Genomic DNA, 26,114 nt, shown 5'->3' with positions numbered 1-26,114 from the left:
GAACTTTACTTGAAATCAATTGGGATGGACACCCAATGGATTGCTCAAGATCAGGGTTCATCCAGCCAGTTCTTTTTGAGACTGCTAAGTCATCTGCATCTGGAAACATTTCCTTCATCTTTTCATTCTTCCGTTCCCAAGATCTACAAGATACTGGCATTGTGTAGGGTCTTAGAAAATCCTTGTTGAATGAAAAAGGAGAAAAGGCAGAAAGTGAGGGAAAGAAGCAGGGATGAAAGGAGAAGAAAAGGGAGAGAAAGGAGGAAGGAAAGGATGAGAGAGGACAGGAGGGAGGGAGGGAAAGGAGCTGATAGGACACAAAAGCATGAGCTTGGCTGGTTCAATGCACTTGGAACTCTGACCTTGAGCAAGTTACATTTCTGGTTTGATCACCAGTTTCCTCAGCTCAGTGTAGACAGGAATAAAATATCTGCCACGTAGTGATTCAATAAAAGGGAGATGTACCGGCTAAGCAGTTATCACTGGGCAAAATTTGGCATTCTGACTGTTTTGAATCATCACATATATCCGCACTGTTCTTAAAAAGTAAATACATAAATGTTTATGTCTGGAGACTGAGGAGTTGGCTAGTAAGTAGTCATGTTGTGAACAGTCTGCTCACAAAGACCATCACAAAGTAGGCAAAATCTTCTGAAAGGCCTTCAGCAGATGCTGTTCTCACAGACAAAAGCAAATAATGAGGAAACAATGATGAAACAAAGATCTGAGGTTTGTTAAATTATGATGAAGAAGGCTGCCTCTTTCTCCTATGTGCCATGAATTTACTGCCCACAGTAGGCATCCTCACATCATCTCAGGAAAAGATTTCTATTCATATTTTTCAGATAAGAAAATGGAGTTCAGAGAAGTCAAGTAACTTGCCTAAAGTCACACAGGTCCTGAGCACACTAAGCCTGGATTCAATCTCACCTCTACGGACCATACCACATCCAGGGTTTTTTTTTTAATACTACCCTCATGCTCATTATTGTAAGCCAGCTGATTAACTCTATAGAAAGGAAGTGTCCAAAGTCATCTGAAGTAAACTGTCTATTGGTGTAGGAACAAACTAGTAAAATAAACTCAGTGTAGATGTAAGTGATGAAAGAGGGACACCCATATGAGACAAAGGGCATTCACTACCAGATGTTCCTCGGGGACCTTTCTGTATTGTATGATATGAAGCCCTGGCAAGTAATAACAAAGAACGCTGTATAAATGGAATCTTTGAATATATATTATGTGTCAGGCACTGTTCTGAGCACTTTTAGAAGTGCTTAAAAGTGATTAATTTCATCTGTACAGTAGCAGCTCCTTGGGGCAGGTACTAAGTCCCAGAGAATTTAATATATCCTGTAAGTAAGAGCTAGAGTTGGTATTGGAACAAATGCAGTCTGGCTCCAATGACTTAGCTCTAAACAGCTGTGAGTGTTGGTCTGATGTTTGTTTTTCCATTCTGGGCTTGCCCTAAAGGACCTGTAGGGAGATGGGAGAGCACAATATGGGTAGTGAAGCTTAGAGGTGAGCCATGACTTCCTGAGTATGCTGATGTGGAGCTCAGAAAATCTGGGACCTGCCTTCCTTCCCCTCTCTGAGCCTTAATTTCTTCATTGTAAGGTATGGCTGATGATGCCTGATTAAACGGCTTCAATAAGGATGATGTTGCTTATGAATAACTCAGTTAAAAAAATAAAAACAATGGTGGCATGCATCTGTAATCCCAGGTCCGCAGGAGGTTGAGGCAAGAGAATCACTTGAATCCAGGAGGTGGAGGTTGCAATGAGCCGAAATTGTGCCACTGCACTCCAGCCTGGGCAACAGAGCAAGACTCCGTCTCAAAAAGAAAAAAATGATAATAACAGTATCCACTGCAGAAGGCTGTTGATAGCATTATACACTCAGTGACTACAGAATAGGAGGAAGCACATAGTAATATGGACTACCATCACCATCCTGTGCACTATGAAGGATGTATACATTTAGAAATGGAGTTCCATCATTATTTCATATATAATTCAAACTTAGATCTGCAGTGTAGGCATCCCCTATTGATACCTCATGATGTGCAGCTTTTTCCAAAAGCACCTGAAGATAACAGAATTGAAAGAAAGAACACAAAGAGAAACATGGTGTATGAAGACCTTTCAAAGGTGGATCTTTCATCTGCTCTCTGCTTTGTTGCCTGAAGGAAAATAGTTTCAAATATATGCTTTGCCTACTGGTGTTGGCAGTCATGAAAGCCAAGTCTATGTCTTGTCTGGCTTATGTTAATATGTTTGCAGTGTCTCCCTTGATGGTACAATGAAGTGATAGCAGCCTCTGGGTTCCCCCAACACACTGAGTTATTAGGAATTCATTTGTAGTGTGAGAGCAGTACGACATCACAAGGAAAGAGGGAGAAAAGGGAAAAGGAACTTCCAAATAAAGTAATACAATCTTTCCCTCTTTATTTAGAAATAGCATCCAAAATTTGTTCAGTAAATTATCTCCTTCCCCATTGGCCATCAATATGGTTTAAGTAAAGCTGACATTACTTATCACTTCTTCCCTGTTTGAGAGGTAGGAATAGACCCAGGGCTAACCAATGAGCACTTTTTATTCCATGGTGACAAAGATTGGTTCAGGAATGGGCCCTTGAGCACAGTCAGGCCAAGGAGTATCAATTCTGGGTCATTTGTTGATGAAATTAGCAAAGAGAGGTTTTCATTTCTACTGAGGCCATTGCTGTGTGGAATAGAAATTTGGAATGTTTGGCAGTCATCATGCCACCATTTTAGAAGCAACCTCATTGAAAATAAAACCAAGAGGGAAATGAAGCTTAGTGACAGAGAAAGTGAGATGACATCATTTGAACCCCTATATCAAACCATACCTGAGCCAGACCCACCTCTGGACTTATCAGTCACAGGATAAGTAAATCTTTTGTTGGTCTCTGTCTTTTCCTGTCTCCTCCTTTCTCACTCTCTTTCTCTCCATCTCTTGGTTCTGTCAACGATTCTTGTCATAGTGCTGTGTATTTTCAATTCACCTTATGTTTGGCTCCAAGCTTCCCTAAATTATAAAAACGCTGCATCTTTCTGTAGGCCCCATAGGCCTATTCAACAAATCCAAGCACAAGTCTTTAGAACTATTGAAAGACAAGCTGTACACTCAAGCAGAATCTCATTTTCCTGGGGGAATCAGCCCTCTAAATTAATAAAAAATATCCATGTCTACATTGTGGAACACAAACTCATTTGCCCAGGTTTATAAACCTCCTAATAGATACCTGACTCTATTAAAGTGTTGATGGCTCTTATGAAGCTATTCTAAAAAAGGGAGAAATCGATGCCTCTCTAAGTGATAAGCTCATGTGGCCCATGGGTCCCATTGTCATACTGGAGGTAACACAAAGAACATTGAGGGAGTCAGAGAAGTGAAAGGAACAATGAAGATTCTTTACAAATCAGTTCACTATTCAAACAGAAACAGGAAAACAATAAGCCAAGTCTTCATTGTGTCCAGCCTGCCTTTCAGATGGAAAATACAAACCAAATTAGATTTGGAAAATGGTCTATTATCCTGCCCTCATTGGGGAGAGAAGAGACTACAGTACACGGGGCTTCCTGGGAGTCAATTATTTCCTAATGAAATAATCATAGCTGCTGGGTAACTTCATTGTGACTTTTATAGAAGTTCAGTACTATTACTTCTCTCTGTAGATTGTTTTTTAAATTCTAGATAAATTAAAAACTAAAAGTAAAAAGTAAAAAAGGAAAGGAGAAAGGTTAAACTTGGAAAATTTTGTAATTTGGGGTTCTGTCTTCAGTTTGCTGTCAGACCAAGGAACAACAAATAGAGGGCTCCAGGTGTGGGGAACAAAAATACAGGATGCCCAGTTTAATCTGAATTTCAGATAAACAACAAACAGTTTTTTATACCCCAGGTAACAAACAGCTTTTTAAATCTAGCAACCCTAAAAGTAGAAAGGCTCAGAAGTAGGACAAAGCTTGGTGTAGTTGAGAAGCAGGAATGGCATGACTGGAGTTTGGGGGTGGGAGGAACATGGGGATATGGGACTTGAAAATAGAGGCAATCAAGTGAGAGGTTGAGGATTGAGTGTTAATATGATGGGAAGCCATTGAAGGGCTTTGTCCATTGGAAAGGGCTAATCTGACTTGCACTTCTAAGTAGTAACCCAGCGGGCTGCAGGAGGCCAGGTGAGAGCATAGAGCCAGACAAGGTGAGATCATGGAGCCAGAGCCAGGCAGAGGCTATTGCACTGGTCCAGCCTTGAGATGATGAGAATTCACTCCATGGTGATACCAGCAGAGGATAAGAGAAGCAACCTGGGACTGTTGGGTTTTTAGTTGTATTCTTCTATTTTTAGCACAAACAGGATTTTTTTTGTAAGTACAAGCGTACTCAATTTCATTATACTTCACTTTATTGTTCTGCTCAGATACTGTGTTTTTTTTTTTTACAAACTGAAGGTTTGTGGCAGCCCTGTGTGGAGCAAGTCTATTGGCACCATTTTTTTCAATAACACATGCTCACTTAATGTGCCTGTGTCACATTTTAGTAATTCTTTCAATATTTAAAACTTTGTCATTATTATTGTGTCTGTTATGATAATCCGTGATCTGTGACCTTTGGTGTTACTATTTGTTGTGGAGCACTACAAACCATTATCTTATAAAAGGGCAACTTAATAGCTAAATGTTGTGTGTGTTCTGATGGTTTCACTGACTGAAACCTCTTTCTATTCAAAATCTCTGTTTCTGGGATTCTACTAAAATCTGTAGAAGCTACATAAACAGTTAAACTGAGTGTAGCCATAATCAATGTGGATGTTGGACCACAGCATTGAGCAAGTCTCTGGTCACACTCCATCTATTTTCACCCACTGACTACCTGACCTTTTAACCAGTTACCTAGAAATCTAGAACCAAATAATCATAAATAAAATTCATGATCTTCCCCTACATGTTCTGCTGAGACCTCATTTTATGAGTATGTTAGAAAAAAATGAAAAGGTGGTTGTTAAAAATGTTATGAAACAAGGAATATTTTATAGAGGGGAAATATACCCCGTTACATCAAAACCAGAATATTGATGCCATACTTTATATTTATTTACTGTCATGTGTATGGTTTATATATTCTGCTTGATACTCTATAAAATATGTCAAACAAATCCTTAACTTTATAAGAATTAAACGCTTGTCTTATTCATCTTATATTTTAATTTTTCATAAAAGAGAAAAAATAATCAGTAGAGCAACTAGAGAGGAAGTCAGTAGACAAGCTTTGTGAGCTTGGGAGCAGCAGACATTCACAGGAGAGAGAAAAACAAAATGCTTTGAATCTCAGGCCAGAGCTCCATAAAGTACATATGTTTTCCTGGAAAAAAAAAATTGTCTTTAATAAGCCACAAGTAAGGGCATCCTTGACTTGGCTATCTTTTTCTGTGGACTATCAAGTAAACCATCTTTACTATCAAGCTTATTTTTTTATCTCCTACATTCAGCCAGGGCTTCTGCTCCTCTCTGCAGGGCACTTTGATGGAGCCAATGAATTGAATTTTCAGCATTAATAAGGAACAATCAGAAATTGGATGCAAGAAAGACTATATCTCTGTTCAGTTCTAAGTCAGAGAGCTAGCAGGAAGTAGTTTAGCTTTGCTTTGTTTTTAAGGTGGTGTCTAGTGGATGATAAGGCAGTTTACCTGAGTTCAGCTTATTTATTCCTGAAATACAGTTTTCCTCCATGTTATTTGGGCTACCACCTTCTGAATGATGACCTCTTTGTCCAAAATAGAATTATTTCTTTGTTCATTTATTTATTCAATATACTTAAGAATATGATTATGATGAGGGCTGTGCTGTATGCTGGACAGGTATGGAATAGGCTATGCCCTCCAGGAGTTCTAGAAAGTAAATTTTTAGTACATTGAAAACTATGGTCATAATTTCATCCTCATGACCTGACCTACTGAAAGTTATTCTAATTGCTTTAGCCCAAAGTTACAATTGAGGCAGGGTAGAGGAAGCACTTAGAGTGGCACTGGGTAACCATGAGAACTGGGCGTCTAAACCTTATTTAAGTGCCAGCTCTGATATCACCTTCTCCTAGGAACTTGGACAAATACTTGATGCTATGCAGGCTTCAGCATCTTTATCTCTAAAATAAGGAGATGGGACAAGATGGTCTCTGAATTCTCTCTCACTCTTAAACTTCAAATCAGTTTGTGTCTCTGATGCAAGTCACTTTTCTTATAGATGAGGAGTCGTCAAAGTCCTCCCCAGCTAGCAAAAGCAAAGTAGAAATTGAAACCTAAGCCTTCTGCCACTGGTTGCCAAGCCAGAAGCAACATCCTACTAGGGAGCTGATTAAAGACAGCCCACAGAAAAGAACTTGTAGCAAGGAAGTCATTGTTTGCTTGTTAGTTCATTTAGCTGAATTAGTTGACAATATTCCAACATAGGGAGATCTCGTAATATGTGTGGATTTATAACTCCTCTTACAAAATAAGAACATCTATTTTGAGACGGTAATATAGTGTTACATTCTCATGTGTCAATAATTGGTTGGAGAACATTAGAGGCTACCCTTTCCAGTGAGCTACTTAGTCAAGTTTGCCACAGCCCTCACTACTCCCTATTGTCTTATACAGAGCTTTCTCTCTTCCTTTTTGTTACTTGCTTTGTCCTTCAAGGTAATGAGTTTGCAAACCCTATACTAAACCATAAGTACTTAGATGAGTTTGTGTGTGTGCAGGAGGGTGTAGGCGTGGAGAGGAAGAGGATACATTTTTTATATAAAATTTACAACTGTATCTAAAAGAAGAAAAGAACTGGGCAAAAACCACTGATATGTTTTATTGCCAATTAATAAGTAATTAAATTTTTGGACTTAATCTCCACTTATGTCATTGAATGGGCAAAACAGAAACTGAAATGCCATTCAGAACTTAGTTATCATTTAAGTTACTCATCAACATTAGCTTTGCAGACATTTTTCTTCCTTTGTTTTGTCCAGTTCGATAACAATATGTATAGAGAGTTTCAGATGAAACACACACCACAAGGGTAGAAAGCTTGGTCATGAGAAATGATATTATTTTCTTTAATGCCTGACCATGTAAAAAAGATCACACAGCTAAACTGAATCATTTTCAATCTTTTTAAATACTTTGAACTCAGCTTATCTTGCTGCCAGCTGAGGTTGGTTAACTGAAGAAGAAGAAAAGGAAAATTATTTATCTTGTTTTAGTTCTGTAATTCTTTTATTTTTAAGTGCAAGTCTTTTTTTTTTATAGATTTATTTAGTATTTTACTCCTGGATGATTTCAGCATGATTTAATATTTACTTTCCTTCATTTTTAACTTTTCTTTTGCTTAGTGGAAGATAAAATAGTTAATTATGTGTTTCTATGAAAGGCTGAAAATGTATTTAAGACAAGAAACAACTTTCTTCTCATTTGAATTCACTCCATTCTACTCATTTTTCTTCATTGTTCAAATGAAAAAGCAACCATTAATGGCAGCTTATTCTTCCATATATATATTTTTTTCCTCTTCCAGGAAATATATATATTTTTTCCTCTTCCAAGGAAAACTACATCCACCACTCTCAATTTCCCAATAGTGTTTAGTCTTTGCTGTGCTTCAGATGACTAAAGGAGTTAAGATCAAAAGAAATTAAAAATATCATCAGTTACCAGGCTTTTTATTAACAAGTTATTTGAAGCAAAGAAACTAGAAAGGGCATAACTTGAGCAGAATTATTTTCTATCCAAGAAAAATTTTTCTTTAAAATAAAGATACTCTTCTAGCTATGTGAAAGTCAGTCATTTGAATTCAGTGCAATCTTTCTCAAGATGATGCTTTCTGCTTTGATGTTGAGAATTTTTACAAATGTTATGCAAGGTCTTAAATGTCCCCTGTCTTTCCTCTGACAGCTTGTTGTTCTGCATCATTTACTGCTTTCAAACCATGTTTTTTAAAGATATGGCAGTTTTGCTGAGAAACAGTGACAGTACATATAAGACTTTTCCCCCTCATCTATAGATAAGAAAGGTATAATTTTGAGATTGAGTTTCTTTTCTCTAGCTTCTGAAAGATGAGTTGCTCACAATATGCAATTATGTGGCTCAAGACAAATAATTTCACAGATATAGCAGTTACAGACTGACTGGAGGAGACACTGGTGACATTTTATGGAGAGGTACATGATGCATAATTCAAGAAATATAAGGACATTGGAAAGAATTTTAGAAAGTACGACTGTTTCTGTTCAACTGTAGTCAATGTTTCTGTCCCTACCTAACAATTTGTTTTCTCTTCCCTCCATCATCATAAAGAATTTCTGGAGCAGATCAAGATCTACTGGTAATGGGGGAAAAATGTGTTTTCAGATTTTGGAACAGTATTCATTTCTGTTCATTCTTGTACTTTAATTCAAGGAATATTTATTTTCAAGGTAGAAGAAAAAAAAGCATATTACAAAAAAAGATAATGATAGTAAGTTGATATAAATACAATGCTTAACAAAAATAAACAAATAAATAAAATAAATGTGATTTCCAAAACTAGGATTCTAGACTTTTATTTGCCGTAAAGGACCTATGTTCCATTCTTTTGTGAAAGTTTAAAATAATTTTTATATGGTATTATTTCTAATTATTTAATGGCATTCACTTTTTTCCTATACAAGTTAATTACACATGTGAATATTAAAATTATTTATTAAATTCTACTATCCCTATTGATTTTATTTCTAAAACCATAAAATGTTTATGATTTTAATGAGTACATATTTTATACAGATTTTTTTTTTTTGTCCAGAAATGAGCATTTGGAAACAATCTTTGGATTTTGATTGATGAAAAGTATCAATCCATATTACTGAGAACCTGCTCTGGCTGTCTGTGTGGATCAGACATGCTGACAAATAAGCAAGGCTTCAGCGCATTTAGTGCCAATTTTTCTGATTTTATTGTCCCTTAGAGTTGTACTATGTCCCTCTGCCTGCCTTCCTTCCTCCCTTCCTCCCTTGCTTCTTTCCTTCCTTGCAACCAATACTTACTAAGCACCTTCTATGGGCCAAGATATGAACATCAAAAAAAAATCCTTATATCTATGGAGTTCATAGTCCCATAAGAGAAAGATACAAAAAATACTTATATCATGCTAGGTTAAAAGTGTGTGTGTGTGTGTGTGTTTTAAAGCAGAGTTTGGTGAATGATAAAGATAAAGAATGATAGGGGCTACGCATCTAATAAGTTGCAGAAAATATAATGTTGTCTCAAGGGGAAAAAAAGAAAAAGAAAAATAGGGATTGATATGAGGGGCATTTTTTAAATGAGGGGTACTATGTACCCATAAAAATTAAAAATTAAAAAAAGGAAGGGACAAAAACTTGTCAGTTATATGAAAAGGTCAGATGAATGAGAATGTTATATTATCAACAGTATTCTTGAAAGTACCTCAAAGCATCTTTTTCATGCTTATAGACGCAGGCAAAATTATTATATGAGTGGTATATGTTCCAATAATCATTTTTAAGAGCTTCCTCTGTGTTGGGTACAGATCAAGGCTTTGGAAACACAACAGTGAACAAAACCAAGCCCTTTGCTTGATTCCAGGCTTACCTCATATGGCTGCTCAGGCTGTGCACTGCACAATAATTTTCAGGAGCACATTCAGATAAACTATGATGTGCACCCTCTAGGGTTGTACAGTACAGTAGCTCTGCTCTAAATGCAGCATGCATTCCAGTGAAGGGAAGACAGTATCTCATGGAAGTGTTTTGGGGGAAAATAAAGCAAAATGAAAGAAAGAAGAGTTAGGAGAACAACTTCAGATTTTGCGGTCAGAGTAAATGTCCCTGATAGGGTAATATTTTGTGACTCTATCTGACTCCTGTTCTGTCAGAATCATTCTAGCTTCCGTTTTAACAATAGACTGCAAAGGGCCAAGGAAGAAACAAGGACACTATGACAATAGGAGACCATTGCAATAATTTGGGTGACAGATGACCCTAGCTGGGACCAGGTGATAGCAGTAGAGATGCTAATATATTTAGAAGGCACAGCGGGATTTGCTAATGGATTAGAGATGGAACAGGAGAGAAAGGGAGGAGTCCAGAATGAATAAGAATTTTATCCTGAGCAACTGAAAGAATGGAATGCTGTTTATTGAGACATGGGAGGAGCAGTGTGAGAGTTCTGATTTAAACACGTCAAGTTTCAGATACCAATGACAAATTCAAGTGGAAATGCCAAATAAGGGGTTGGAGACCCAAATATGAAATTCAGGGGAGATATGGGGACTAGAGATATAATTTGGAAGCTGTTAAGATACAGTTAATAGAAAGCCTTGAGAGTAGACAAAAATCACCTACAGTAATAGTTCTGAACCCTGGAAGTACATTGTAATCACCTGGGGAACTTTTAGAAAGTACTGAGGACTGAACCCTATGCCAGACCAACTAAATTGAAACTTCTAGGGGGTGACCAAGGCAGCGATATTTTAAAAAAGCATCCCAACTTACTCTTCAGAGCTGGGGTTGAGAACCACTGACCTAAGGAGTCAACGAAGAGATGATGAATGTCTAAGAACTAAGTCCTGGTAGATGGTAGTGTTCACAAATCAGGAAGATGGGGCAGAATCAGCAAAGGAGACAGTGACTAACGTAAGTGAGGTGTAGAGCAGTAGTCCAAAATCTTTATTTATAAAGGGACAGAGAGTAAAGATTTTGCCTTTGTGGACCATATGGACTCTGCTGTCACTACTGAACTGTGCTGTTGTGGCATGAAGGCAGCCTTAGACAATATGTAAATGAATGAAAGTGGCTATGTTTCAATCAAACTTTACTTACAAATATGGGTCATGGGACAAATCTGGCCTGTGGGCTGTTGTTTGCAAACCTCTGATGTAGAGTATCACAGGAATGGCTTTGGTGGTCTCCTAAGTCAGATTATAATGGTGAGCCTGGGAGGTAGGAATAAACAAGGAGCCCATGGAGCAGGAGTTCTCTCTTCAGTGACAGTCATGAAGATATCAAAGCCATTGGGGGTCACTAGACCGGGTGGGCAGTCCTTACTTATTTAAATATTTTTAAACTTTCTAATTGAATCTGTTATGCCTAACAACACCTATAGGTAGGGATTCTATAATAGATATAGCTTTCTACAATTTCACAAAAGCCTTTTCAAATAAAATACAATGAAATGAGTGAAATACAATTCAAAATGAATCTATAAACAAATTGGTTATTGTTTTTCCCTGAGTATACTACTGCTTTCAACATAGGGTAACAGAGGTTTGTTAGTCTCAAGAGCCCTCATTTGGGGTTTCCTTGAAGAACTTATGCTTTTCACTACATGTAAAAATGAGGCAGAATATGCTTTACCTTACGAGTTATCCCTTCCACATATGTGTGAAAGAATATTACTAATGTTAAAAGCAGAAGCCTCTGGAAAATTGCAAAGACCTATTGAAAGTGAACATTCTATGCAAGAAAAAAATTACAAAAACAATTTTTGAAAACCCAGACTGTTGCTTTTATTTGGTTAGCAGCTAAATAATAGTAATAATTATGACAATTTACAGTTTTATAGGACTCCTAACTCAGACACCTCAAAGGGTTTTAAAAATCCAAATTGTATTATTCCTTGGTTGCAACAAAGCGTGAAGTTAATGAAAACTCAAAAAACAACAACAAAAAACAGCAACAAGTTAAAATAAATGATATTCTAAAAGGTCAGAAAAGGTAGAAACAAATTCCAGGATCAGAAATTGAGAAACTCGGCCAACCCTAGAATAACTGAGGTGCCATGCCTATTTGGGTACTAGAATTCAATAGTTAGCCTACAGACTTCTAATCAAAATTGTGAGAAGAATATTATACCGTAGAGAACAATGTCAATGGAAATTGGCAAATTGAAAGCAGATAACCAAGTTCCAACCCTTCAACGATGTGTAGATGGGTCTAATTGATCAAGACTTAAAGATTCCAGATCAACCAGCATTTACTGAGCACCTACTATGTGCCACCTCTCAGTTGGGTTATGTTATTCAATGTTGATATGAAAACAGAATGGAGCAGAATACTTCTGGTTGTGGAGAAGATGGAGTAGTCCCACTCTGTTCAGGCTTTCCCTCATACAACTAAAAATTCCTGGACATAACATAATAAACAGCAAGGGCATGCTCTGAAAAATGGAGAGAAGAAGGAATACAGCCTAGGAACTTTGGGCATTGAGGAATGACACAGTGGTGAGTTCCCTGGCCTTCTTGGTTACCTCTCGTATATCTAGGACAGGATGCTGCAGAAGCCTCAGCTCTGAACCACCAACTAGCATAGACAAAGAAGCTCCAACAAAAGCCCATTTTCCCTAACCAAAGGACCAGGAAAAGAGGAAACTAACAACAGAAAACCTTTTTGGTAATGCACAGCCTACACTAACCAAACACCAACAGAACCATTGCACCCTCCCCAAGCCTAACCTCACCTCCACCCCAGGGTTTAGCGGGGTCAACCAGGGAGCTGTGCTTACACTCCAAACAAACAAGTCAACCTCTGTTTTTCCCACCCAGTGGTGGCAGTGGGGCCACACGAAAAGCTGAATTTCCATCCCTCAGCTGGCCCAATGGAAGCAGGAAGCGCTCAAATCTTTGGCAAGGTGGTGTCTACAGGCCGACCCAGGAAGCTTGTTCTGATTACTATCACCAGGGACTAGTTTCACCTGTTCTTGTACCTCTGCTCGATGAAACCATACAGTATGTATCCTTTTGTAGCTGCCTTCCTTTCTGTAATAAAACATTTTTGAGATTTATCCAACTAGTTGTAGATATCAACAGTTAGCTCTTTTTTTATTAGTTAGTGCCATTCTATTGTGTGGATATACACGATGTGCTTATTCACTCTCCTGTTGATAGGTAATTGCACTGTTTCCAGTTTGGAACTATACTTAGTAAAGCTTCTATGAATATTCTTGTACAATCTTTGTAAGAACATAATTGATTTTGACTTTATTATATAGAAAACATTTCATATATATATATATATCAATCTCTTGGGTATAATATATTCATCAGCTTTAGCCATCTTCTCTTACTCAATTTATCAGATAATTGTTACATTTTATCTCACTTCATGCTGTTTAAGATCAGCCTCAATAACAAGAAAAATAATGGGGAAATTGTGTAGTATGAATCCAGTGTTTATAAGATGATAATTCAGATTAATTGTATCAAATAGAGATTTGTATTTCATTTATTCAACGCACTTATGGAATCTAAGTAGCAACACTGAAGATGAATAGAATGCGTCCTTGCTGCTGATGTGCTCACAGCCAAGTTGGTTGATAGTATAAAAGTTAAACCATTTAACTTGAGGGAGTTTTGGGATGAGTGGGAACCGGAATGAATTCTCAGTCTTTGAATATTTCCTTTGTATGACACTTTTCTGAGATTGGAAATGATGAAATTGCATGCTGAGTAAGGCAATTGATAAACTTCCACAAACCAAAGGGAATAAGTATTTAAATGGTCTCCATTCTTAGGAAAGCACAAGATGATGTGTGATGGACAGAATGTCAGTTCATCTTCATTTTCAGAAGGTTTCTAAGATGTTCTATTCTCTACCCCATGAAAGAAAAAGAGGTGGTAGGTGAGACGTTTTTGAAACAGACCCAATGATGGAGAATGCATTCTTCCTAACAACTTCAAAAGCTACTGTACCTTGCCATAATTTAACCAGTGCCACCCGTTGCAGTTAGATGAGAAATTGGAAAGCTATTTCAAGCTGATAACGCAAGCCAATACTTGCAAGAATGTATCTTGAAGTAGAAGTTAAAATAACATAGAGTCTATGATCTTAAAAAACCAAAAAGCTCTTAAATAAAAACCTATTAGGAATGTGAATCCCCTTAGTAGTCTCATCTCAATTTCTATCTTCATCCATAACTTTCAGTTTTATCTCTGCACCCTCACCTCTTCTCTGGGGCCCTGCTAAGCTTTCAGTGTCTCTAATGTACTAGGTTCACAGTTTACCTGGCATTTCTCTGAAAGGCTCAGTAAACATCTCATCCATGGTGGTGATGAAGGTCATGCAGAAGAGACAAAGGGCTCCCTATTAGATGCTGCTAAGTGCTTCTCATTTTTACCGAGAGACACGGTTCAGCTGTAAGAGTCCTACATAAAGGAGCCTAAACACAATGGGCCGCATTTCTAAAGCCTTTAGTCTGATTAGGCAGATTCTCAAGGGAACACTAAGGGAAGAACTTAAATTATCTTGTTTCTGAGAAACTCTGGGAACTGAAGTCCTCATTTCCTTTCTTCTGAGCTTCACAATATGCTTTTCTATTGATATTATGAATCTCTGTGTTGTAAGTTCACTTGAACTACAATAACGTCTTGATCAACTAAATTAAAAGTGAGGTTGCTTCCCTCTCATGCATTCTGCAAGTTGCTTTTTTCCCATTACCTAGTAATGCCTTCCCTTTCAATGTGCATGATGTGACAGTTTTCAGGATCTCTCTGAGCCCTTCCTGCACCCTATTGCTAGGGTTTTTGGTCTGTCACCTTCACATTATTTTCTTTGTTGTTGTTGTTTCTTTGTTTGCTAGGAAAGAAAAATCTGCAATTGTCACAGTCGAAAGATTATCCCATGTCAGGCAGGAATATGAACACCATTTACCTCCTGTGTAAAACCATCACGTACCACTCAGCCTCAACATCCTCAAAGCACACAGTTCATTATAATTATTTAACTAAATCATCGAGGAATGACATGATAGTGAGTTCCCTGGGCTCCCATGCTGGTTACAAATGCTTTAATTGATTCTCTCTTTGAAACTTCATGTATCTATGATGTTTCAAGTTTCTAATAGTAAGACATCTCTTAAACCTCTTTTCTAAGCCCCTAGAGTTTAAAGGTCACTAGCTTCACTGTTATCTCCAAATGCTAGAGCCAGTTGCAGCCATTCCAGCCTAGAAGAACTGCTACTTACATGTAACATCTGACAATGAATAGACTGGTACATACTTGAAGGTAAATCTAGAAGTCAGAGGGCCCCACTATATTGCTGTCTTATTCTGCCCAAAGCTGAGCTTGAGCCCAGGACCTGCATGGCAACCAAAGCTTAAATCTTGGGTACCTTGGCTCCAGGTTTCCTAAGCAGGCCTGAATTGATGACTAGTTCTACTATACCCACTCTTTCCCCAGATAGAAATTCATTCCTTCATTTGAGTTCTACTATGTATCAATTACTATAGAGTGATTAACAAACAAGATCCCTACTCAAATAGGGCTTGCATTTTGGAGAAAGAAAAATACTATAAACAGATAAACAACAAATGAACAATATACCTCTGGACTTTAATAAGTGTTATAAGGAAAATAAACAGGATGAAATAATGGAAGATCATGGCAGGGCCCCTATTATGGATAAAGTAGCCAGAGGAAAGCAGGGGTTGTTTTGAGGAGAAAAAGAATGGCATAAGCTGTATAAACAGGAGGTGTTTTATTGTTATTTTATTGTCATAGTCAGATCTTGGAACATTCGTGAAACAGAATTACTAGGAAACACTTAGGTGAGGGTATTGGGAGAGTATAATGAGGGAATACAAAGTTGTGAGTAGAATTTGTGACTCGAATGATTCGTGATTCAAACCAAAAAGAGTTCGTGATTATTCCTTTACCACATCTAGTCATGAAGGCACAAAAAGAGGGAGGAGTTTCTGGAACTTGGAGAGGGTTTCTATAGTTGTAAGAGAGATACTCAACAGGACCGGTGGCTTTAACAAGAAACCACAACTGGATCATGTTCTAGCAAAGTATGAGCCAGGGTAACAAAGACCCCTAAACTCACTCTCCTCTTGTTTTTCATCCTCCCTCAGTGCCCCTTAATTAGTGAAACCCAACCAGAAACAGAGCACCAAGGGATCTTAGATGTTTGAGTTCACAGAGATCAGCCTCCCAGGGCACAAAGGTAAATAGTGAGGGTAGAGATGTATATGGAGGGTCAATAGAGACTAACCATTATGAAATAGAATGAGTCAGGTTCTGACAATGCTCTGTAGTTCACCATTGCTGAAACAGCAATTACTACAAATATTCAACTGAAGATTGAAGGAAATCAATACACAACTAATGCCTCACCGTAAAACCGTCCTGGGACAGGCAGTTCATAGGGTAGGACCACCAAGACTGTATGCTTTACAAGAAGATACAGTTGTCTTTGTAACTCAGCAATCAAAATCTTTCTCATGAAGTGTCATTCAATAGAAAATCCTGTAACAATGAGATTGTACTGTGTAATATTTTAGAAAAATCAAGACAGCTGACAATTGTAATAAACATGCTAAACAAGAGTGCACCAACCATTTGAGTGACTATTGGAGACATTCAAGATGACAGGCTTTGGGAGCTTAAGCTCTGGTTTATCCTGGATAAAATGAAAATTGCCTTCTGGCTGGTCTTGCATAAATTTGGATTTCAGGTAATAAATGACAAGATGAAATTTCCTTTCCCATCAAGTGACTTGTCACCCTTCAGTCCACCTTCAATTACTTGTGCTATCTTTAGCATTCAAGATACATTTCTAAATATATACCAAATTGTAGGAAACTATGTAAGGGCAATAAAGGAATTTTCTTTTTCTGATATGTTGTATCCCCTCAATTTCAAAGTCATACAGTATAGGTTTATTTTCATTCAAATCAACTCCACAACTTAGTAAACATTTATCAAATGCCTATTCTGTACCAGGGTCAGACATAAATTGCATATAGTAAAATTACCTTTAAAATGCTCCTAACGTACCATTGTGTGCCATAATGTGTGTATGACTTTTGTATTTAGAGCCCCGTATCAGTTTATCTATCTCTTTCTTGATCAGCATTACTCTATGACTCACAAGTAATACCTGAATGTCTTTCCTTGAAGATATTGATGTAGCATCACCACCTATTCACATGGCCACTTGACTAATATGCTTTACCTCTGGCCACTGGGTAGAACACCTTAGCCTGTTTTGACAAATGCATTGACTGTGGCAGGCTTACTTGCATCCACTGACTGTTTAAAGCAGGAAATGTGATGGTGGCATTGCAAGCTGGCAGTTAAGATCCTGGAAGTCAAGTTTGCCCATGTTGTGACTGCACTATGCTGTGCCATGCACCATAGAGACACAAAGAGGAGCCTTGTGCAGTTCATACACTCAAGGAGATCCCCATCTTCTGTGGAAGAAACATGGTACAGAATAACTAATGCATGGGGAGAAGGCAGTGTGTGTCTGCAGCATAGCAGAGGAAGGGGTTAAATTGGTAGGCTGAGGGAGGAGATGGCTTTGAGCAGGAATTGAAAAGACAGGTAGAATTTCAAGGAGCATAAATGAAGGTAAAGGAGGACCCAAACAGAGTAAACATAAGCAAACTGAGAGCCATGAAAGAGCAGATATATTCAGTCAAAATGAAAATGCTCAAGGTCATGACTGCTTAAGTAAGGAGATGGGGGGTGTTACAGTAGCAAGACTAAGACCAATAATAGGATGACACAAATCTAGATGTGAATGCCAACTCTGCCCCCATGTGACCTTGAGCATGTCATTCAACCTTGCTAAGACTCAGTGGCCTCATTTTTGAATAGGAAGACAGTGCTATCTCATAAGATAGTTGTGAGGATTAAACGAGCTGAGGTGTTCGTTTAATGCTAATACCCTTCTCCCACATTGTATTATTCTTCTGAAAACATTGTACCTCCAAAGAAAACAAAAGAAGAATTTGAATACTCATTTTTTAACTTATAATAACAGTTAATACCTACTGAATGTTCAATACGTTCTGGACACCAGGCTTAAGTATTCTGTATGCATCTTCTCCATGAATCATGTTCTTTGATTATACCCATTTTGCAGATGAGGAAACTGAGGCTTACGGAGGTGAAGTAAATGTCCCAAAACTATCTAGTGGTAGAGCAGAAATGTTGAGAGAGGCAGGCTGATTCCATGGCCCAGGTTCTTAAACACTATACTCAATTATGCCCTGGATAAATGGATGAAATTCATACATTTATTTGACACAAATTTATTGAACACATGGGATGTGCTAGGCACTGTCAGTAAACCAAAGAGGAAAAATACCTCTGGCCTCATAAACCTTACATTCTGTACAGGAAGAAGGTCAATAAACAAACAAATAAGTAACTTGTATATAATAATTTGAAAGATGATGAGTACTATGGTGCAAAAAAAATGCTGAAACAGACAGTGGAGAGCATAGAAGGGTGTTACCGTGTTTAAATATGGCCATCATGGAAGGTTGCATAGAAAAAGCAACATAGGATGAAGACTTGAAGGAAGCGAGGGAGAGACCTGTGAGGATATCTGGGGTAAGAGCTTCCTGGAGGGAAGGACTGCAAATGAAAGGACCCTGAGGTGGGAGCAGGTGGGATCTGTTGTGGAAGCAGCAAGGTGGACATTGTGGCTGGAACAGAGTGGGCTAGGAGGAGAGGGGCCAGGCGTGAGAGCAGGGAAGTCATAAAGGCCATGCCTTACACCTTGTATGATGTGCCCAGTAAGGGCTTTGGCCTCTCTAAGAGTGAGCGGGGAACCATGGGTAAGTTTTGAACAAAAGAATGACATGGGCCGGGCGCGGTGGCTCAAGCCTGTAATCCCAGCACTTTGGGAGGCCGAGACGGGCGAATCACGAGGTCAGGAGATCGAGACCATCCTGGCTAACACGGTGAAACCCCGTCTCTACTAAAAAAAAAAAAAAAATACAAAAATATAGCCGGGCGAGGTGGCGGGCGCCTGTAGTCCCAGCTACTCCGGAGGCTGAGGCAGGAGAATGGCGTAAACCCGGGAGGCGGAGCTTGCAGTGAGCTGAGATCCGGCCACTGCACTCCAGCCTGGGCGACAGAGCGAGACTCCGTCTCAAAAAAAAAAAAAAAAAAAAAAAAAAAGAATGACATGATCTTATATTATAACAGCAACCCTCTGCTTGTGCTTTTGAGGATGGGAGACCCATTTGCAGGCTACTGCTGCCACCCAGGCAAAATGAAGATGGCTTAAATGGTGGCTATATTCTGGATGTATGTTGAAGGTGGGGCCAATAGCGTTTTCTGATAAATTAAATATGGGATAAGAGAAGAAAGTAGAGTTGATAATGAGGCCAAGGGATTTTGATGACCTCCATAACAAGACTGTGCTGTGGTACTCTGTTCACTGTTTTCTTCCCCACTGACCAGCTTACTACATCAAGAGAGGGAAAACTTCTCTTCTAGGACTCTCACATTTGCAGTAATAACCTGGGGACAGTAGAAATAAGGAGCAAAGGAATACAGGAGTACCAGTGTAGAATGCCAGCACTGACAGTAGGGAATTTCTGCTGCTGTATTGGCCCAAATAGAACAATAGACTTTTTTCAGGCTCCTAGACACATGCAAAGCTGTTCAGTCTGAGAGGGAAGTGGGAGCCACTGATAGAACGTGGAATATCTATCTTGGGAGTTTTGCTACCAGTTTTGCTTTAATTACTCTACATTTTTTAAGCTGCAGAAAATATAAAAGCTTACCCACTCAGCCTAGTTTTTCTTCTATGTCTGGGAAAAAGCCGTTTCCTCCTCCTAATCTCTCCCTCTCCCTCTCTACCAAAATGCGTGCATTTTCTCCTTAAGGGGAATCCTGGGTTTCTATATGCATGAGCATGTGGTTATATATCCAAGTGGATCATTAGTACTCACCACAACTCAAAGGAGTGATCCAATTTGGGGCCGGGTACTTTCACACAGATCATTACATGAGGGTGTGTGTGTGCGCACACTTGCTCTCCCAAGTACCTGCTGTGTGACCTAGGCCAATTTACCGAACCTGGAAAATCTTCTTTCCTTGTCTGTATTGTGGGGACATTGATAACACCAATCTCTTAGAGTGATTGGAGAATGAATATGAAGAGTGACATAAACCATGTAAATCCTTGAACTAAGGATCTGGCACATAAGAAGTGCCCAATAAACATTGTTTGCCAATTTATTATGATTCTGGTTAGGTCCATAATGAACCTTATTAATAAGCTTAATTAAGCACATAGAATAAAGTAGATGCCCAATAATTGTTCATCTGTTGCCCTCCTCTCTCAACAAAACTGGCTTCAGAATCTTTCAAAACTGGAGCAAATGATAATGATACTTGGGAGGGGAGTACACAGTGGTGTACGACATCATGAGAAGTTTCAAGTGGTGAAGTTAACTAGGTTAAGTGAGTGTCAGGGACAGTGATGAGAAGGGGATGAATTAGAGATATTCATCCAGGATATAGGATGAGTAAGACCTGGTGATTGATTAGAAATGGAAAGTGAGCACACATATCCCCTACTCTTCCTGCCAAATAAAGCTGTTCTGCACTTTGCATCAGTTATCTAATGCTATAATAATGCACCACAACAAACAGCTAAAAAACCTCAGTGGCATATAATACATTAATTTTTGCCCATGTTGTTGTTTGTCCATTGGCTAGCACTGCTGACCTGGGCCAGACTCAGCTAACCCAGCTGGGTTCACTTACGCGTGTCCAGTCAATTGGCAGGTCTTCTATGACCTACCTGGGGGACGATAACTGCATGTTGCCTGGAACAATGAAGTGACTGGGCCACTATCTCTCTCATCACTCAGCAGATTCACTGGGCTTATTCACAAAGAGTAAGCAGAGTCCTGAGAGAAAAAGCAGAAGCAGATAAGCCTAAGCCTCTTGAGGCCAGATTGGGGCTGACACACGCTCCCTTCTACCATGTTCTACTGGCCAGAGCAAGTCATTGACAATTGGCCACACAATAGGTGTCGCTGCAGGGAAAAGGGAGATGAGAACTGAGCATATTTTTGCAATCAATCTACCACACACATCAATTTATAGAAGTCAAAGTTTGCACTGGCAGGAAAGGGTATCGGCCCATAACCCCAATCTCCTCTTGTCCTCAGACGAATCTCCCTATTACAAATTTATGACAGAGTGACTGTCCATCATCAGTTATTTGCATCCCCTCTAATGACTGAAAAATTGAGTTTTCAGCTTTTTGGATGCAGGGTCCCTGTCTAACCTTCACCACAATATCAGAGATCCCTGCTTTGCAGAAGCAATCTGGAAAAATTTTATGCAGATTTGTAAACCAATCCTATTTCCCCAGAGACTTATTATTTTTGTTCTCATCATTTTTGATTGATCTTGGCAAGATCTGTGAGTCTGCTATCCTCTGACCCTTAGCTCCCAAATTTCTCTGATCCCAGCCTCTCTGACAAGCTGATTTGTAATGATTTGTAAACAAATACTTCCATTTATTGGCAGTGCTTATTTGTAAGGCAATTCAGTGACCAATCCTTGCTTAAGTCTCTTGTCTACATTGGAAAATTAGATTTTTTAAAAATGGAGGCACCCATGGACATAGTCACTGTTGGAGATGGAAATCAGAATAACAGTTTGAACAGTGTTTCCACTGAGGTTTTCAGCTAGCATAATAAAAAATGCCACCCTTAAATCAGCAAACTATTGCTCAGTGATTGAGCAACTGATTGAACAGTTCCTTAAGTGATTGTGCAGAAATCACCTTCCAAGTCGACTAACTAGGCAGTCTTCTTACAAGCTGTAATTTTAGGGCTGTGGAAAACACATCTATCCATCTGCTCAGTGATAGCTGAAAATGACAGTGTACGAAGTGTCTTATTACATAATTAAAATTAAGGGTAAAATTGCAAATATTTCTGTTGGCTTTAACACAAGGATTTGCATTCATATGAATGATATGATTAGACAGGAAGACAGAGATTTCATCATTTATTGTTTCATTCATTCATTCATTCATTTTTTAGAGACAGGGCCTCCCTCTGTCACCCAGTCTGGAATGCAGTGGTGCAATCATAGTTCACTGCAGCCTCGAACTCCTGGGCTCAAGAGATCCTCCCATCTCAGCCTGCCAGTAGCTAAGACTAATTTTTTCTTTTACTTTTTTTTTTGTGGGGAGTGGGTTTCACTAAGTTGCCCAGGCTTGTCTCAAACTCTTAACCTTCAGCAATTCTCCTGCCTTGGCCTCCCAAAATGCTAAGTTTAGTTGTGAGCCACTGTGCCTGGCCTGTTTATTTATTCCTCCATTCATCAAATATATTCTGAGCACTTACCTGAGCTTTATTCCTTTCTTTCCACTACCTTTTATCCTTTTAAAAAATATTCTTTCTTTGCTTTTTCATTTTCTTCCTTCATTCCTTCATCTTCCTTTAAATTTTACTTTTCAATCTAAAGTAATCTTATGATGCTAGCTACAAACCTCAATGCAGAACTCTTAGCAGTTGGAAAGGACCAAGCAAAGGTGTCATCTACTGAGTTAGCTGGGCCTAATATATTAAGCAAAGTTTTTTATTCTGATGTCTTCACATCTTGGGGCCTTTCTGACACTGGAAGGGACTGCCCCTTCCAGAGCTAGCTAATTCCTAGAGACAGCAAACAGCTAGCTGGCCCCAGAGCCAACCAATCCAAAGCCCATACTTCCCAGTCTTCTTTATGGAGCTCTTACATTCTGGCCTAATATTCACCTTCTCTAATCACCCCAGGGCCAGGTACCAGACAACTAGGAACAGCACCCAGGCCCAGAACCCACTCAAAGTACCCGAACTAGCCAGTTCTAACCCTGTTTACCCCACCTCTCACATTTCTTCCCACAGAAACCACAATAAGGGTGCTTGTCTTGCCGTGTTCCCTCCTTACTCTCTCTGCCTCCTCCTGACCCTATGGCTTCCTCATGTGGCCCTATGTGGAATGCTGGGCTTCCTGTTTCTAGGTATCTGAATACATAAGGTCTCCATGCCATTTCCACATCTGCATGTCTCTCCATGCTTGATTAAAACAAATTCCAGCTAGATTTTAAAACACCTAAATACATGGAATTAAACAAGAGGTGAGAGGTGTCCGTTTGTCCAGATCCCCTTCCCACACGAGTCAGAGCTGACCACTCTGATATGAAGAAAAGTGAATCCAAAGGATACCTATCAGTGACAAGGAAAATAACAAAAGCAAGAGATGGGTTAAAAATCCTTCATGCTCAGCCCCCGAGCTGCCCAATTTTCCTGCCCTGAGAGAGGAAGCAAGAGCCTGCACCTCCAGGCATGGCAGCAGCAAGCAGGGACCTGCTGAGTGTCAGATTTTGTTCTCTCTTCAGTAAATGGTTTGGAGATAGAAAGTTGAAAAAAATGTGTCCCTGCCCTGAAAAGGACTACCTGCTGGTGAGGGGGAGAGACAGTACATGAATAACTGCTTTGAACATATTAAAGTTCTCCACTTGGCTCTCAAAGAAGTCTTTAGGCACAGGTGACATTTACATTGAATCTTGAAGAATGAGCAGAAGTTTACTTAAAGAAGGTCAGATTGTGGGTCTTTGATAGAGGAATATGATTCTTTGCATGAATAAAAGGTGTGTGAAAGGGTATGTTGAGCTTATGTTTAGAAACTTGATCGTGTTTCCATGGTCTTGAATTTTTCCTGCTTTTGTGTCTTCTCCATCAGTAACTGTACCTAATCAGCAAATTCCAAGACTAGAGCAGAGCTGCAGAGTTGTGCTGTCAGTCTCAGGAGATAAATCATCCCTGGGGATTGACAATTTGAAGGCAAGGGGGCAGAGCCTTCTCTCTCTTCAGAATCCAGGCCATCTGAGGGCCAGGCAAATGGGACAAAGCACCATAGTTTGCAAGCATGGGCCTTTTAAGCACCATTTGGAATAATATCAGGGAGGGAAAAAAAATGAGCTGATGAGTTGAATTTTTAGCAGCAGATTTATATACTACATCACTGCACTTTATTCTTCAGCAAACTGTTATGTGCCCAACCAAAAACATTGAAAAATGAGGGTGGGAGCACAGGGGCTACCCTTCTCAAGATCCCAGCTGTTAAGCATGGCAATCTTACTATTATGGTGGCCCGGATCCTTGGCAGTTATTGATGCTCACCAGCTCCCAAACTTCAAAGGTTTGCAAAATGTAGCCCTCTTTAAAAACTTAAGGCACTCCATTAATTTCAAATTGCTCTACTCTGCCCAGACCCAAACTGTACTCATTTCCAAAGGAAACGACTCCTGAGAATCTGAAGAGCCTTAATTATTCTAAATCACTCTGCAAGGCAAGCACAAAATTAATCGGGCCTCCAGTGTGTGTGTGTTTGGCAGCAGGAATGCGGCAGAGAATGCCATAAATAAAAACACCAAGTTCGGCTGTTGGCCAAAACCTCAGGAAAGTCTGTTTTCAATTGGGCAAAATAAAGCTTCACCAACCTGTTTAACACATTATACTGTGTGGGAAGAAAAACTGGAAAATGTCTCAAATAAATAAATAAAGCCCTGATGAGCAGGGAGGTGCTTCTGTACTATTAACCTATTAGCAGAGACATTTGCTTATTTTCTTAAAATGTTAAAATAATTATCCTTATTTCCTGGTAGTAGGTCAGTACTGTTTCTAGCTAGACAAAATTCAAGGTTTTCATGCACATGACCCCTGTAGGAGCTAAAAAGTTATTTCCTAGTTTGCTTCCACTTGTTCTATGTTTTAGAATCCAAGGATGCGATAAATGGAAGAAATCTTAGAGTTCTCCTTGGTAGAGGAGATCAACATAAAACAAAACATTCTAAAGATAAATCATCATTATCATCATCCTGAGCATTTGCCAAGCATTCAATACGTGTGAGACACTGTGATAAAAGCTTCAGATGACAACTCTTGAATTCTCACAACTCTATGAGAAAAGGTCTTTTATTAGCATCATTTTAGATACGGGAAACTCAGAGAGGCTAGGTAAACTGTCCAGGATGATACCGTTGAGAAGTGGAGCAGGGATTAAAACCAAGTTCTACTGGACTACAGACCCTGCCCTCCAGCCACAAGGCTGGACCACAGTGCAGGTGGGGCCAGAATGAAGACCCAGTTTTTCAAACTCCCTTTAGTTTTCCTCATACAGAATGTTGGCTGACAGAGACACGGGAAAAGAACGTAAGTACCTTTCAGCCCATTCCAAGATGATGAGTTTCTTAGGTAAGACACTATGTTTCTTCCTATTGTACACCCAACACTGACTACATTCAGGCCTTGGGTTATTGATCAATTGATGTTTACTGGATAAGGGAATGAATGAATTTGACTCAAAGTCATGTTCCCATAGACAGTTTTCAAGTTTCAAGTAAACAACACAATGCTACCAATGTCTAGATATATCAGAAGTTCCAAGGACAATTTGGCTTCCAAAAATATCCATGCATTCACTTAAAAGGAAGAGTCATTCCAAATTGTCATTCACGTTTCACCCATCCTAACATGTACATCAGTCAGCAAGTGGACAGAAGGAGTTCAAGGTCATTATAAGGTTGTCCTTGACAAAACACTTGAACCTAATTGAGATTCCAGCCCACTAATAACAGCTTCTCAGCCTTTGTCTTAGACATAATCCAGTTGAGGGATGAAGAGGAGAGCTGCAACTGAAGGTACTTACTAAAATAACAAGAGAAATTTGTGCAAAGTGACTGAGGCCAGTAATCCCAACATTTTGGGGGGCTGAGTGGATGGATCACTTGAGCCCAGGAGTTCGAGACCAGCCTGGGCAACATAAGGAAACGCCATCTCTAAAAAAAAAAGAAAAAAAGAAAAAAAGTTAGCTGGGTGTGGTGGCACCTGCCCGTAGCCCAGCTACTTGGGAGGCTGGGGTGGGAGGAACACCTGAACTCGAGGAGGTAGAGTCTGCAGTGAGCTGTGATCACACCACTGCACTTTAGCCTGGCCGATAGAGCAAGAGACCCTGGAAGGAAATAAAAAAGAAAAAGAAAATAAAAAAGAGAAAGAAAGGAAAGGAAAGAAAGGAAAAGAAAAGAAAAGGCAAAGAAAGAATGAAGCAACAAAAATCAGACTGCCTCAGTCCAAATCTTTGCTTTGTCATTTAACAACTGTGTGACTCAGGCAAATTATTTTGTATTTTTGTGCCTTATTTTCCTCAATTGTAAAATGGAGATGAAAATAAGAAATCTGAAGAACCAGAGGGATGCTCTAAAGACTGAATGAAATGGTACATATAGAGCATACAAAACAGTGCCTGGCTCATGGTAAATACTT

Source organism: Trachypithecus francoisi, unplaced genomic scaffold (genome assembly GCF_009764315.1).
Source record: "Trachypithecus francoisi isolate TF-2019V2 unplaced genomic scaffold, Tfra_2.0 Lachesis_group0, whole genome shotgun sequence".
Taxonomy (NCBI): Eukaryota; Metazoa; Chordata; class Mammalia; order Primates; family Cercopithecidae; genus Trachypithecus; species Trachypithecus francoisi.
This window is presented reverse-complemented; position numbering follows the sequence as displayed.